The sequence below is a fragment of the Lolium perenne genome, chromosome 1 (genome assembly GCF_019359855.2).
Source record: "Lolium perenne isolate Kyuss_39 chromosome 1, Kyuss_2.0, whole genome shotgun sequence".
Classification (NCBI taxonomy): Eukaryota; Viridiplantae; Streptophyta; class Magnoliopsida; order Poales; family Poaceae; genus Lolium; species Lolium perenne.
The window spans coordinates 86758073-86767922 of record NC_067244.2 but is presented as its reverse complement, the minus strand read 5'-3'; the positions used below and the strand labels follow the sequence as shown (position 1 = coordinate 86767922).

Below are 9850 nucleotides of genomic sequence, written 5' to 3'. Positions count from 1 at the left end.
GTCAGATGCGTTCTCTCCAGGCGAAAATATCTAGGTTGGGGAGAGGTATCGCTCCAGTACTCTATAACATCGCCGCCATCTCCGCAGCCGCCGTGTCTCCTCTAGATGGGGGATTAGAGAGTTAGTGCTGAACTGGGGTCTCGGGATGCTTAGGGCCAGGGCTTGGGTACTGGGCAGTAGTGGGGAGAAATTTACAGATAGCCCCAGTATAGTTGCACAAAACACAAAAAGATTTTTGCACCTATAACCCCACATTTTGGGGTATTACGTGCATTTCTCTTTAGTAGGGTTTAGGTTTGCCATTTCCGGAGCTTTGGGATGTTTTTTTGCGGGTAAAATAGGAACTTTTTTGTCATTAGTAGGGTTTAGGGTTAGAAGTTGAGGGACTGTGCATTGAAGGCGATGGGAATGTGCATTGAACACTTGGTTACATTATGTGTAATAAAAAGTAAAAATAAAAGAATGGCTAGGGAAAGACCTAGAAGGGTCCAGAGCTCCATTTAATCGGACGATGGGATTACAAATTACACCATAGAGTATGTCAACAGAAACACAAAATACAATCAAGTGCTTAGCGTTTACAAAAAGGGCCATAACAGGCAGATGTTACCATGGTAGGTTGTTGTGCTCCATGCATGACAAAACTTTTCAGCTACTTTATTTTTAAACTTTTAAGAAAATTTTGAAAATTTCATAAAAATTTTCTGAATTTAAGAAAACTTATAACTCTTAGATCTCATTTAAGAAGTGATTTTTTTAAAAAAAGTGAAGTTCCTAAAAAGTGGAGTGAACTTTCCAGAAAGTGTTGGCGGAGGTGGGTTAATTTGTCGGTTGAGTGGGTAAGTCGGGTTTAGAATATCTATTCTAGAAGCTCTTGGTTTTTTTTTTGGGTTTATGGTCTAGGGTTTAGGTAATTTAGGGTTTACTTTTAGTATCGTGCTGCTAAGGATTTGAACCAATGTTTGATTTACAAGTCGGGTACCATGTGGAACTGTTACTGCAAGCATGATCTATATGGTATGTAAGATTCAACCAACGGATCAATCTGTAAGTGGAAGGAAAATCTATATATTCAGCTAAAGTCCTGAGCCATCCGATTTCATCGTGATTCGTGCACATCAGTTGCAATTTGGATTGCATACGAGTTTTTTTGGCGGGTTGCAAGTGGGTGGTTCGGATGTGAGACTTTCTCAGTTGCAAATGGGAATGGCACTAAGAAAAATGCTCCCACTTTAACCAGAGATTATTTCCGGTTGAAAATGGGAATATGCAATGGTTTGAATGTGTACCAAAATCTCGTGAAATGGAACGGCTGGATGACTCAATATTAATATATATAGTCGTTGCTCGGTGGAAACATGTTTGCATGCATGTGGGTTGGAGAACGAAACAAACTGGCCTATGCATGTTAATTTGCATGCAGGTGATGCGGTGGAAAACGAAGCAAATGGGAATGCAACTAAGAAAAATGCTCCCACTAAGTTTCACCATAGGGAATAACATGTGATTGGAGAGTAATTGGTGGAGGGTTACTTCTTCTAATTAAATAAATGCACATAGCTTAGGAATATTTTTTTAGCGCCCAATGAGAAATTGTCTGGTGGTGATGCAAAACTAGCGTTTTAATTGAATGAGATAGTACCAAATTCTCATTCATTCTTCGGCATCCATCTATACTCTTCCTCACTCATTCCGCAGCGATCCTTCCTACCCCCTCCCCCTCCACACACACACACTCAGTAGCTCTACCTCCCACGCATAGACGTCGGGAACCATACGGAGACCCATCACATCATTGCCCATGGCACCACGACTCTGGAAGTTGTCTACATCAATGAAGAAGCTACCGTGGAGCGAATCCTAGCCATGTATGAGAAATTGCTCGAGAAGGAGAAGAACAGGTTTGTTGGACTCGACCTCGAGTAAACCCCACTGCAAGCGACAAGAGATGGCCGTCGTGCAAATCACCATGCGGCAGCACATCCTCGTGTACCACTACAACAGTTCCTTCAAACATTGTCCGGCTCTGAACAATTTTTTGAGCGCAAGGGTATTACTTTCGTGAGCGTTGACACTAGGAAACGACAAGGTCATGCTTGCCCATGCCAAGATGCATATTCCAGAGCTGTACCACGTCGACATCCAAGATATATTCAAGACCCGGGTAGGAATGGCTAATCTAGCAGAGGCCATCATCGATGGGTCCTACAAGAACATGAAGACAAAGTTCTCATCTGACAAGCACGACTTATGGGAGACTAAGCCACTCTCCCCGATGCACCTCGAGTACGCAACAAAAGACGGGTACGTGAGCTACGAGTTGTACCGTAGGATCCTTGCCCTCGAGTTGTAATTATGTAGAAATATAAGTGCATGTGTGTCTATTCTATGGTGACCACTAGTACGAGTATTTCAATTTCATGTGAAGGAACTGGTCCAGAATGTAATTTAGCAAATTATGTATGGAGCTTTCAGAAATACTCGTGGTGATCATGGGTTTGCGAAAAAATGTATAGTACTACGCTAGGTGGCCATTCGATTGGTAAAATTCTAATGCTAATTCACATCGGATCCTCACCACTACTGCTGTCAGGAAATGGTCAAACACACGCACAAACACGAGCAAGAAATCATCTGCACAACGGGCCATAAATGTATCCTCTCCTCTCGGGCAGAGCAGATAAGGCAGGGGTCACATCGTAGTGGAGAACTTGAGAAGGTACGGTACGGTAGGGGTCACGTCGGAGTGGAGAAAATGAGAAGCGACGCTAATGCACAGCCTCTCTGACAGACCATGCGTAGCGATCTCGGAAACATGCGCACCATGAGGCATGTGAGGTCCACGCTTTCAAGTTCATCCAGTGAACAACCTTTTTGGAAGACTGAGGGAAGAAATATTAAGCCTAATTATTATAGACATAAAGAAATGTTTGACAAAAAATTATTAGTAAAAAAATAATTACATTAATTTATAATGCACACCACAGACATTATACACTTTCGATAATACAACAAGTCTCTGGCCGGTCCGGAAGATAGGTGAAGAGTATATTGGTAGCAAAATTTGATTCTACAACTTCACCTACATATGCTTCAAAAAAATACAAATTCACCTACAGTTTTACTCACTCATCCCGCCGGGACAAGATAAAGTCGGCAAGCACCTGCCGTACGTGATCTTGGTCCCAGCGGGATGAGCTCTCCGACGGTTATCACCCCAGACACGGGCTGCCAATTTTTCATGCACTGTCACCGAAGTGTAATAAATCACTCGTCCAGAGATCCGTCAATCTTGTGCGGCCAGCCAGCAACAATGCGTCGCTTGCGCTTCTTCCCTAATAAATCTTGTGCAGATGATGCTTGATGAAGTGTATTCATAATTGTAAAGTATGAGTGTTCATAATACCAAATTCATATACTGTACATAATACTTAATATGTCTCCTGTACACCGTTAGGGCTGAGGCGTTGGGGAGTGAGAAAACGGGGAAATTTTCTACGTAGTAGTACATAGTTTAGCATATCTACCCATACAACCCAGTACATACACAAAAGTCAAAATGAGACGACTCCAAGCTTAGACCCATTTTGTCTACTCATAGTAGTACGTACACCGTAGTAGTATATATTTTCTTAGCTGTTGTAACCATCGACTTTTTTTCAAAATATAACCATCGACTTTATTTTGAATCTTGCATACCAAAAGTTTATTGCCATCATTATTTACTTGTCGTATGGACTAAGCCATCGCAAGAGAAAACGGTGGCGAACGCTGTAATCTAGCTAGTTCTTCGGCTCAACGGCGGTTGCACGAGTAGTAGTATATGTATGTACCTTTGAGTAGCCGGAGTCGCTGAGTTGTCGATGGCCGGCAGGTCCTGCGAGGACTCGCCATCTCGCCGACCTTGTCTTCTCTCCTCGGTGCAAGCTACAGATGTGGTGCTGATCTACGCCGGCGCCGGTGAGCAATGTCACCTATAGTTTCTGGTTGTAGCAGTGCAATATAATATATAGGCAGAGTCCAATCTCAGTGAGCCCAAATCTTGCGGAAAATATTCGTTGACCATGCCTCTCTAACATTTCCCTGACCTTGAATCACTGAAATGTGGGTCGCACCGTGTGCGGGACCCAGCTGGTGATGAACCAAAGTCAGGAAATGCGAAGTCAGAGAATCCCCTTCGAAATCTTGTGATGTAGGACCCACTTGTCAGATGATACAGCTGCACATAGGCTTCTGCAGGAGTCCTCCTCTCTCGAAAATCTCAGCTTGAGAACACATCTTGGGGAAAATATTCTTTGACCCTGCCTCTCTAACATTTCCCTGAGTTTGAATCACAGAAATGTGGGTCGCACAGCGTGCGGGACCCGGCTGGCAATGAACCAAAGTCAGGAAAGGCAAAGTCACAGAATCCCCTTCGAAATCTTGTGATGTAGGGCCCACTTGTCGGATGATACAGCTGCACATAAGCTTCCGCAAGAGTCCTCCTCTCTCGAAACTCTCATCTTGTGAACACACATGCAAGGGCACTGCAGTAGGTCAATAGTATAGCCCTCTAACATACGTCAGGAAGTCAGGATTGGACAGAGATGGTGCGTAGAAGAAGGGAAAGATTTACTGGCACCTCTCCTGCTCGGGTGAAGCGGGAGACATGTATCACCTTTTTGGGTGATGTTGATTGGTGTCCCTATAGATTTTGTTACCATATGCTTGCGCTACCATTTCTCACCTGCGTAGGAAATTGCATAAACCAACCATTTTGATTAAAACCATTTGTATTGGAAATTTGTAGGATAAACCTTATAGTGCTCCGATTCATATTACTTGATGATAATATAGATGTATCTGGACACATTTTAGTTATAGATACATCCATTTTAGCGTCAAGTAGTATCAATCACAAGCAGTAGGATTAGAAGTTTTTCTTGTATGGTTATTTTATTTCAAGTATTGATTTCCGTACTAGCTACTATTCTTCCAAACAAACTTTCAATGAAGCTAAATTTCATAGTAAATCTAATGCATATCCATGGTGGAACCAAACAAATGGTTAGGGTTAGGGTTTAGGGTTAGTGTTAGGGTTTAGGGTTAGGGTTATGGTTTAGGGTTAGGTTTAGGGTTAGGGTTAGCGTTATGGTTTAGGGTTAGGTTTAGGGTTAGGTTTAGGGTTAGGGTTTCGGGTTAAGGTTAGGGTTAGGTTTAGGGTAAGGGTTAGGGTTAGGGTTTAGGGTTTGGGTTATAGATAAACCTTATAGTGCTCCGATTCATATTACTTGATGATAATATAGATGTATCTGGACACATTTTAGTTATAGATACATCCATTTTAGCATCAAGTAGTATGAATGAGAGGCAGTAGGATCAGAAGTTTTAATTTCTTGTATGGTTGTTTTATTTCAAATATTGATTTCCGTACTAGCTTGTATTCTTCCAAACAAACTTTCAATTATGCTAAATTTCATAGGAAATTGGATGCATATCCACCCATATATATACCTCTATTTCATGTGGTGGAACTGAACAAACTATGTTTAGGTTTAGGGTTAGTGTTATGGTTAGGGTTTAGGGTTAGGGTTAGGGTTTAGGGTTAGGGTTAGGCTTTAGCGTTAGAGTTTTTAGGGTTATGGTTATAGATAAACCTTATAGTGCTCTGATTCATATTACTTGATGATAATTAATATAGATGTATCTGGACATATTTTAGTTATACATACATCCATTTTAGCATCAAGTAGTATGAATCATAGGTAGTAGGATCGGAAGTTTTTCTTGTATGGTTTAGGGTTATGGTTAGGGCTAGGGCTAGGGTTAGGGTTAGGGTTTAGGGTTAGGGGTAGGGTTAGGGCTAGGGTTAGGGTTTAGGGTTTAGGGTTAGGGTTATAGATAAACCTTGTAGTGATAGGGTTAGGGTTCTGGGTTAGAGTTTAGGGGGTTACAGTTAGGGTTTAAGGTTTAGGGTTAAGGGTTTTTTTTGGGTTAGGGTTATAGATAAACCATGATAATATAGATGTATCTGGACACATTTTAGTTGTAGGTACATCCATTTTAGCATCAAGTAGTATGAATCAGAGGCAGTGGGATTGGAAGTTTTTCTTGTATGGTTATTTTATTTCAAGGATTTATTTCCGTACTAGCTAGTATTCTTCCAAACAAACTTTTCAACTACTCTAAATTTCAATGGAATCTAACACATATCCACCCATATGTATATACCTCTATTTCATGTGGTGGAATCAAACAAACTGTGGTTAGGGTTAGCGTTAGGGTTTGGGTTAGGGGTGGGTAGGGTAAGGGTTTAGGGTTAGGTCTAGGGATAGGGTTAGGATTTAGGTTTTAGGGGTAGGGTTAGGGTTAGGGTTAGGGCTAGGGTTAAGGCTAGTGTTATGGTTTAGGGTTAGGGTTAGGGTTAGAGTTTAGGCCTTAGGGTTTAGGGTTATGGTTTAGAGTTAGGGTACACGTTGTGTCAATGGGAGGTGAGGTGGGGTAGGTGAGATGGGATGCATGTGGCAGGGTGGGGTCAATGTGGGTGTGGTATGTGGTGTTGGGGATTGAGGGAAATGTGGGTGTTTAATTATTACTTCCACGCGAGATGGGATGGGGTGGTAATCGGGAGGTGGGGTGAGGTCAATGAACTTCGAAAAAATGTAGTGAACTTCCCCAAAAAATCAATGATCTTCGAAAAAACGAAGTGAAAAAATAATAAGTGAATTTAAAAAAAGTGAATTTCCAAGAAAAAATAAAGTAAACTTCGAAAATATGGACAGAACTTTCAGAAAATGAAGTGAACTTCCAAAATATGAAGTGAACTTCAAAAAAGTGAATTTCCAATAAAAAAATAAAGTTAACTTCGAAAATATGGACAGAACTTTCAGAAAATGAAGTGAACTTCCGAGAAAATGATGTGAACTTCCAAAACAAGTGAAGTGAACTTCCCAAAAGTCTATTTTTTTTATTTTTTACAACTATTTTTAAAAAACTACAAAATCATGAATGGTTAAACAAGTATAAAAGAATATATAAAAACATAACTTTCGAATAATTTGAAACTTTAAAACTTTATAAAATAAAATAATATAGGAAATAAAAAAATATTCAAAAAACGAAATTTTAGAAATTTTAAAAACTTAGTTTTAACAATACACAAACTAAATATGCGGGGACATCCATATCTTGGATTTTAAGGTTCTTAATAACAAATCTAACAATTGTCCGCTCATATGTCAATGATGACGTGGCATCCATGCTAACAAATCGATATGCGGACATCCGTTTAGTTTTTTTAGCATGTAGATGAGTTATATGTTTCGGTGGAAATTTTCCATCCATTTAAACCTCACACGCAAGCAATAAAGCATCAGAAACTGTTTAATCGCGAACAAACGCAAGCGGTCGATCACAAGCTCACACAGATACAACCGTTTCTCTATGCTACCTAAGACAGCCAGAATCCTAGCATAAGATAACTCAAAAGGTAGGTGGCCACGGCAGCTCTAGCACGTACTCCAGCTCGACGCCCCCGCCCGGTAGCATGACCGACGAGGACTGAGACGAGAGCTCGCCGGACTCTTTGTCGAATGCAAGAACGTAGTTTCCGACCGACGAGTGGGCGAACCGCTTGTTGCTCCCGATGAAGTTGATTGGCCGCGCGGCCGTCCAGTAGTCCTTGCCGCATAGCACCCTGCTGCTACTCACGGTGGCGCCGGAGGAAGTCCAGCGGCCACCAGAGGCGGGGGACAATGCGTAGGTCTTGGTGATGCCATTTTGATAGAACGCGCACATCACCCTGAAATTTGACAGACTGATGCGCGCCCTTGCATCCTCGCCGTGGAGCAGGACGGCGGCGATGAAATGGCTTCCATGGAACCACCCCGAGGGAGGGATCGTCATGTAGCGACGTGCTAGGGGGTCGCAGACGATGGCACGTGACTGCTTCACCCAAGCCCATCCATGTTCGGCGTGGTTGAAGTCCAGAAGGAGTAGGAGGCCGCCCCGAATGTCGGCGAGCTCCCATATCAGCTCGCCATCTTTCGTCCGAGGGAGGAAGTCGAGCGCCAGATTCCTTGCGGCGGCCCCCGCCCAAGGTGGAAAAAGACAGGATGACGGCCAGGCATACGCCAGCCGTGTGAGCGCTCGTCGATGAGGTAGCTGCCGGCGACTTTGGTGGATGGCGCGTCGTGGAGAGCGCAGAGGACGCGGAAGCTCTCGGCCACGATGATGTGGCGCCAGCGCCTGCGGGTCATAGCGGCGCGGACTAGGTCCACAGGCTTGTTGAGGCGCACGAACATGAGCCCAAGAAGTTCGTCCGGGATGGCGTCAACCTTGTCCTCCATGGCGGATTTCTGGCTGGGGCTGTCGTCCCCCATCTCCGGCTGGACCTAACTTTTTTTTTTGAATATCGACCGGGCAGCCCGAGCTGTAACGTACGAGTGAAAGTTATAAGCGGAGGACGTCAATTTTTTCAAACAATGGAGTGTCTGACCATTTGCACGCGGCACGGCAGATGTACAAAGGAGGAGCTTTTTTACCAATGGTACTACGGCATATACAAATGGTAAGTACATTTTCCTCCTAGTCCCCTACATAGAACGGAGGTTGCAATGGAGTACTCTAGTGAGCATAGACTTGACTTGTCTGGTTAATGCCTGTCACCCCAAGTGAACGGTTGAATGGCCTGTCGTATCATCCGTTGCCGCCGACAAAGAAGCCGCCCTATGTATGTTATTGTTTCTGCCTTGTGCATAGAGATATGCACATACAACCCAGGTTTCCGACTAGTGGTGTGCCCTGTTTGATAAAATTACTTTGCATTAATATATAAAATTTCCTTATTTCTTCCACTCACATATTGATATGTTGACTGAATCTTACGTACCATCTAGATCATGCATGCAAAAACAATTCCACGTGTATCAGACTTGAAAATCAAACACTGCTTCAAATCGTTACCAACACGATAGTAAAAGTAAATATGTATTTCCTCCCTAAAAGAATATCATCCACGCACGTTTGTATGATCTCGCGACATGTAAAAAATTATCCTCCCTGAACCCTAACCCATAACCATAAACACTAGTTAACCCTAACCCTAAACCCTAATAATAAACAAAGAGGCTATATAATAGATATTAATTCTCTCTCTATGTATAGTGGGGCTATACTACAACCCCTAAGAGGTTGTATAATAGCTTTAATTCTACAAACCCCTCGCTAAATACATTCTAAACCCAACTCACCCACTCAACCTATAAACCCAACTCCGTCAATACTAAACTACCCTCAACCTACATTCCTCGCACCCACCGTAGCCTGCCCTCCTGCCAGCCTCACCCACTCCGCTTTCTGCCACACACCCCCACTGCATTCTGGCCCCACACATACCCTACCACATGCATCTCGCCGACCCCACCCCGACACACGTACCTCATGTGCTAACCCCAACCCCAACACCACATTCCGCCAAAACCCACCACAAACCCTTCCTCCCAGCACCCCGCCCACCTTGTTGTGCTGACACCATTCGACCTTCATCAACTGATAAAGCCACCTCCGCCAATACTAAACTACACTCATCCTACATATACCCCACCCCCACCATAGCCTGGCTCCTACAAACCTCACCCACCCGCTTTCCGTCGATCCCCACAACCCCCACCACATTAATTCCAACCCCCACACATAACCTACCACGCCTCCCGCGGACCCTACCTCGATGACCCACGTACCTCTCATGCTAACCCAACCCCAGACACCACATTCTGCTAAACCCTCCACAAACCCCTCCTCCCACCGACCCAACCCACCTCCCGTTGACACCCATTCGACCTTCCACCGACCCGTGACTACGTACCCAGGT

At 43.6% G+C, this 9850-nt stretch overlaps 1 pseudogene; it reads right to left on the bottom strand.

Moving 5' to 3' along the window:
• Positions 1–7461: 7461 nt before the first annotated feature.
• On the bottom strand, positions 7462–8360 carry LOC127333726 (uncharacterized; annotated as a pseudogene).
• Positions 8361–9850: the final 1490 nt, after the last annotated feature.